Here is a 6,868-nt window from a genome sequence, read left to right as displayed (position 1 = left end):
GTCTGTTTTTGTGTTGCTGGGAATTGAATATGTGGCATTTACACTGTGCTGCATTTCAAGCCCTGTTTCACTTTATTTATTTTTTTAATTTTGTGATAGTCTCACTGAATCACCAAGTTACCCAGACTGGGCTCAAATTTCGATCCTCCGGCCTCAGCCTCCCAGGGTGCTGGGATTGTAGGCTTTTGCCACCACGGCTGGCTGCTGTGTATATTTTTAAATTTTTATTTCTAGCTTAATACATTAGCTCTCATTCACATTATTTAAAGGCATCACATATAATCACTATTTTACAAATGTTCCATAGTGGCTTGGGAAGATGAATTAATAATTTTGGATGATCCGATACTGGATAAAAATGTGTGGATGCAACATTGTTAGTTAGACTATTCAAATTCATTAGACCCTTAATTTATGCATTGTCTATTCCATCAAAGCCTATGAGACGCATAATCTCCCATGAATGGGCTTCCACTCACTTATATGTCTATTTCTAAAAGTGTTTTATTGGTCTATTTAGAAGCTGGTATTTAGCACCAAATGCTCAGGACTGAGATGCCTTCCCTGAGCCACATCCTTTTTATCAGCTGATGTCCCTTGTTATCCACCCGACGATTGTTGCCTTGAATTGGAATTTGTTTTACATTGGCAGGGCCATCGGTCCTCCCCAGCTCCCCGGCTCTGCTCACCACCAGGCTCCTGAGGCCCCCGCGTCTCCTGTCTCCTGCACGGCACTTCCAGCAAAGGCAGCATTAGTGTTGGTCTCACTGGGGCTCCTCCCCTCTGGTTATACCTCTCAGGAAACCAGGGACGCCCAGAGCCTGTGTCCTCACTTGCAACTTAGGGGCAATGAAAGCTACTCCCAGGGTCGCCGTATGTGACGATAGATTTAGAGTCCACTGCTGGTCAGTTTGGTAGTGAACAGCACACACTGTGAGGCCAGAAGACAGATTTCAGGCAGGTATTTTGAATATTTCATAAAACATGTCACGCACGCGGCACCGTCCACCCTTGCTGGGATGTGGGAGAGCTGGGGGAGGGAAGTCTGATCTGAACTGCTTCCCCAAATGGGTAGCAGGCTTCATGCCACGCAGAGCAGAGTTTTCCTTTATGATACAGATCAGCAAATTGCCATTTTATTTCTGTGTACTTCCTGTAAATGATTTCCACACTCTACGCTAATCTATCAGTCTCTATCGCTTAACAGGAAACCTTAGCTCACTGTTATTTATTGTCATAAAGTCATGTTTTCGTTTTTCTTCTGTCATTTGAAGTCAGAGAGCACACTGAGAAAAGTTTTAGCAGGGAATGCGGGGAGGCCTTAGTGTCCTGAGAATTTGAGGAGAACACAGGGAGACAAACAAGGGCACTTAAGTCACCTGAGCGCCAAAGCTGGAGAAACACTCAGCCGCACAAGTCATTTTCAAATGCAAATGGGAACAATTACGGAACGTTTTTCATCTTTCAGATTGGCAATTTAGCAAGATAATATTTGACGTTAAGGGGGGTGGACTGAAACAGCCGTATTTTTCCTCATGAGTGCAAAGAGAAGCTAGAATTGGCTCTCTCTGAAGCGATGTGATCATAAAGCTTTGTGCTCTTCAACGCCATAATCCTGCCTCTGCCTCCAGCCCCTGGAGAGGCGAAGGGACCAGGACAGAGATGTTCACACAGCGTCCCTGCAGGGCTCCATCCCTGGGGACACACCCTACACAACCCTGGCTCCTGGGGAGGGGTCCCTGGCTGGATGTCAGGGCTCCCTTCTTCCTCAAAGATGCCCTCATCTAGGGTGTCTATGTTCAGAATTTGCTCAGCAGTTTTGGGGGTGCTGTTTCCCACAGAGGACCACAGTAGATGACAACCACACATTGTCCCCTCTGGTTTCTTTCCCACTTGTTGGAGTCTTATAAGGATCTGCACTGAGTTGGGGTCCCAGCTGCTCCCCATCTCGGTGGAGGATAGGGAAGGAAAGAGTCTCTGAGGTCAGGAGCCGCAGGCCCACACTCACTGTGGCTTCTTTCTCTGTGACAATGGTCATCTACTGCTCTCTCAGGATAATCAGAAGCAGCCTCAGTCCTGAACTTCAGAGACACCTCAGCTGTCCCTGCTCCTGAACCCTCCTCTGGGCCTGTTACCCCGACTTCCCATCATGCAGGACCCAGCATCCAGCCCACACACACTCCGGGGCTCACAGGCCTCTTTCTTCCTGTCCTGGGCGCGCATGCCCTGGAGGCAAAGGACAGAGCTACAGGAGGAAGAGAAGTAGCCTGGCCACAGGCCCGCTCCCAGAGTGGACACCATCTCCGCGTGTGGCCATGTTCCTGGAAAGACACAAAAAGCCCGAGCGTGACGTGGGTCACTCTGAGGGCGCAGCCTTGAGGATCGGACGTTAGAACGTCACCCACTGAACAGATTCCCAGCCCGGCTGTTCAGATGTGAAGTGGACGAGCCTTCTTCTGTCCTCTTACTTCAGGGCTCCAAAGCGTCACGTCTAAGCCTTCCAGGAGCTTCCTGCTGTCAGGAGTGTGGCATCTCCACGGGCATCCGAGTACTGCTCATGACATCTTCCAAGACAACAAGAGAGAAAAATTAAATCTTTTTCTACATCTTTGTGATAACTACTTTCCAAGCTGTCTGAAAGAACGTGCTGCTTTCACACTCACATCTTGCCGAGTGGTTCTATTTAAATGAAGATCAAGAGCACATTCGGAATCCTTTTGTTCACCCAGAAACTTCAGGTAAGAATCGAAACATCTGAATTACGTGTCCCGGTGGCATCTCTCACAGTTAGTGTATCGAGCTGAGCTGAGATTTCTCTGAGAAAGGAAATGTGAATCCAAAATATATCTAAGTCAGAGCATGGCTGTTTTCCAAATAAATTCAGAGAAAGACAGCATCCTGTGTGGCTGGGGCCGGCCCCAGGGTGGGCGGGGACTGATGCACTGAGGTCCACTACAGTTGTCAGGCCTCTGTCTCCTGCCTGGACAGACACCACTTAGACAAAAAAGCACAAGGCTGAGAGTACATAGCTGCCTGGACACGGGTGGCCCTGGACACCCCCAGGCTCAGTCACTTTAATTCTATAACGTATCCGATCCATTGTGTTAATGTCTCTAGAGAAACTGCCATGATTTTTTTTTCCGAAACACAATTTGATATTTGAATTTATGTTTTTACACTAACTGAGTGATTGGATTGCCAAAAACCAAAGAATATATTTTGCATTTTAAAAATATTTCCCTTATGTCTCTTAAAATGAAATTATTCATTGGGCCTGGAGCCAAGGAAGCCTCACAGTTTGCCTGGGTTTATTTTCCCACCCTGGCATCCCTGGGGCCTGGTGGATCCGAGGAGCTGCAGGGTTGATAGGTGTGAACTCTGGAGGCCAGGCGTTCATCACTTAGCGTTAAGAGACTGCACCCAAGCCCAGGTCTCAAAGTGACATTAAGTTCTCTTCATCTTTTGTCAGACTTTCTTACCCCAAGAAAAGTTCCCGCCGCGTCTCTGAGAAGTTTAATAGCTGTGAATTACAAAGCCAAACGCTCTGTCTACCTGTCTTGGCATTCACTCCAGGGCCGGGCTGCCTGTTTTCCTGCTGGAAACCCAACGCCAGGCGTTTACAGCGTCCACAGAGTCGCTCAAGGCTTCCTACGCCCACACACCAGCCTCGGGGATGCCTGTAAGGCAGGAGACTCCCATGCGTTCATGCATCCTCAAGATTTGCCTGAGGACCCATAAACACAACGGCTAATATCAGCTGTGCCCTTCCTGCTTTACCTCTGCCAACCGAAAGGTGTCCTGTGACACCTCCTATGACTGCCAAAAGGGTAACGGGAAGTTCTAGTGAGTATACGTCACAGGGCTCACACCCTGCGTGGCCACCTTTCAGGCATACTCTGGCTCACAGTTGCAGAAGGCTCAGTCCATGTCCTCTTGGTCCTACCGCTCCACGTCTGTGAGGTGTGTAGTACATCAGAGCCGACACACAGGGCCGAGGGGGGTGTTCACTTACTGCACCTGGGAAGCAAGAGAAAGGAAGAGGATGACAAGGTCCTGCGGTCCCCTTCAGGCATCCCTGTGACCTGAGACCTTCTGTAAATAATTCCCACCTCCTGAAGGTAGAGATCAAGTCTTCAGCCTGCGGGACTGGGGAGGGCAGGTCAGCTCCCAGCCTCAGCAGCTGTGTGGGTAAGGAGACTCGGCAGGAACTGGGCTTTCACAGGGCAAATGAGAACAGTGTGCATGCAGGGCTTTGGGTTTGCTCATCACAGCCCCATTGGGGCCCAGAGTTCACGAGGAGTGACAAGGATGACACCCAACCAGGCTCACATCCTTGTATTTATCGGGCAGCCCCAGCAAGCACCTGGGACTGGTTTTCTGCAGCATTGGAGAACCAGTGTTGACAACAACACCTCCCGAAAGAGCCTCCAGCAGACTGTGGTCACTGAGTGGACTCATCAGCAGCTAGGTGATTACAGTCTGTGATTGTGCCAATGCCAGGAGCTCAGGAGAGGGAAGACACACACAGGACAGGACACAGCCTCCTCCACTGACGTAAGCTGACATTTCTCCCCTGGCCTGCAAGCAGCTCTCCCTCCTCCTCCACTGGCATCCCGGGGACAGCAAAGTGTTCAGCTATGGAATGCTGAGCATGGACTTGGTCTTGGGGTACTTGGCAGGTCAAGGGCAGAGGGGAAAATCCTTGATCCAGGACCAGCAGTGAGGGGCAGCTCCCTCCACGTGTCTCCTGAAGCTGGTGTCACCTGAACTGTAGCTACAATGTCCCTCTACCAGACAGCACAAGGATGAGCCCTGAGCAGCTCTGGGAGCCGAGGACAAGGCAGGCACCTATGACCATGACGATCCCCATGGGGCTGGGCCTGGGCTTCCCTGGCTGCATGGTCGGAGCATCTCCAGGGCATCTGTCAGGGTAGGGCTGGGGACAGTGGTCACCCCATCAAGTTAATAAACCGAGCAGCTAGGAAGCATCCATCAAGCCCACAAGTAGGGAGAGCAGAGCCGGGAATCAATAGCAAAGAGGTGCTCGGGCAGGAGCCGATTGGGAACCATTCCGGGTAATTCTCCAGCCCCGGGAGGGAGCTAGGGGCTCTCCTGCCTGTGGGGTGAGCCGTGGTGGGACAAGGCTCATCTGAGTGGCTGCCCAAAGTGCTCAGCTGGTCCAGAGCCTGCTGTGAGCTGGGCATTCTGCCAGCAAGGCCCAGGGAGGCCTGCTCTCCACTCATCTTCCCCCAGGGAGGACTCTCTGAAGGTGCAGAGGTTGAAAGAAGCTTCCTGGAGGTCGGAAGCAGCACTGGGGCCCAAGCAGACCCTGTAGGCACGCTTCCTCGCACCTTGCTGGGCTCCCAGCCTGCCGCAGGTGGCCTACACCCCTGTGTCCATCAAGGGCCGCCTACAAATATTTTCCATAGAGACGGTGCTTAGAAGTTAAGGTGTGCAAGTACCCTGGGCTGGCAAACTGGGAAGAGAAAGGTTGAAGTGTCGTTTTATCAGGACAGTGAATTTTGGCCGGTTTCCTACATCAAACAGAGAGAAAAGCCAGGAGCGAAGTGCAGAGGGACTCCCCAAAACCGGGCTATTGCAGGGTTGGGGTCTGTCACTAGTTCCCTCTGGAGTACACCAAGTCCCCAAGCATGACCCTCGGACAGTTGCTTGGGAGTTTTATTCTGGAAAGGAATGACTAAATCATGGGTTCAGGGGAGTTAAACTGCTTTTTTAGCAGTAGCACTTCTTGGAGCTCGTGAGACACAGCTGTGCAACTCTAAGAACCAGGTGCATGCTCTGATTCACAAATGAGCTAGGCCAGGCAGCCAGGCCATAGGTCACCTCAGTGGGACACCTCTGGGGTGTGTCCAGTGAGCTCTCACCTCTCCGTGAAGCCCTCTGGCGCAGTGGGGAGACACCCGGGGTGAACTCCTTCTCCCCACACTGCATCTGTACGACCTTGAACTCCAAACTTTCAAGTCCTTCTCAGGAAATCAAGAGAAAGGGCAACATCTCTGTCTGGTGGGCGAGATTGGAGTCAGAGTCAGTGGTGTGAATCCAGCACACAGTAGGTCCGCAGTAGATAGGGCCATGCGGGAGACACAACAACACAGGCATGTGCCAGAAAGCAGGGTCCACCTCCAGCCCCACTTACTGAGTAGAAACATGGATTCACTGCTGATGCGTGTTGTTTGAATTGGAGAAGATGGGAAAGGAAGAGAAGCAGGCTTACCAGTGGATCCTGGGAGTCCGTTAGGAACATGTCAGCTCTCCTGTGAATTCTGTCACTGGATCTGAGTTTGCTGGGGGGCTCCTGGGTCTCTCGAACTTCCCCAAGGAAGCCAGGCTCCATGTCCCCATGGTAAGGACAAGTCCTGCCCCGGCAGGTAACAGAGGAGGAGTGGGAACATTTCCATGCAGCTTCAGAGGGTTTTTTGCAAGAAATAAATCTTCAGAAGTGAGAATTATAATTGAAGCAACCAAGTTCAGGATAGCCAAGTATAATTTTAGCAACAAAAGTACATGGTTCCAGAAACAGAAGCTCAGAACAGTCAAATTAAGCTTCAGTGAGATAATTGGATGGAAGGCTTGGTTCGGCAGAGCTTTGAGTGTTCAGAGGGAAAAATCTTCAGGCAAGAGACAAAGACGCCTTCTATTGTAATGAGGAAGAAGGGTGCTGAAAACCCGCACTCAGAAAGTTTGAGGCTCCCGGAATTTCTATCTGAAGTCTCAAATTTCATGAGATTGTCACCGCAGTTTCTCCTGCAAAAATAAACCCCACTTTCAGGTCCCATCTTCCTCACCTTGTGCCCAGCAGGAGCTGGCCAAACAGCCAACTTTAAGAATTTCTAACAGGCAGGGATGT

At 50.7% G+C, this 6,868-nt stretch overlaps 1 long non-coding RNA gene across 1 annotated transcript; it reads right to left on the bottom strand.

Annotated features, from left to right (window-relative positions):
• Positions 1-259: 259 nt before the first annotated feature.
• LOC134474842 (uncharacterized) lies at positions 260-6,438 on the bottom strand. The gene is made up of 3 exons (XR_010045719.1): positions 6,236-6,438; positions 2,664-4,017; positions 260-2,564 (listed from the first exon to the last, which is right to left on the bottom strand). It is a non-coding gene; the product is annotated as an uncharacterized LOC134474842 (long non-coding RNA).
• Between the last annotated feature and the right edge of the window lie 430 nt (positions 6,439-6,868).

The sequence above is a fragment of the Cavia porcellus genome, unplaced genomic scaffold, assembly GCF_034190915.1.
Source record: "Cavia porcellus strain 051 isolate PalLab524CR breed Dunkin Hartley unplaced genomic scaffold, mCavPor4.1 scaffold_40, whole genome shotgun sequence".
NCBI lineage: Eukaryota > Metazoa > Chordata > Mammalia > Rodentia > Caviidae > Cavia > Cavia porcellus.
Note: the sequence above shows the minus strand (reverse complement) of the source record. Positions and strands in the feature narration are given on the sequence as shown.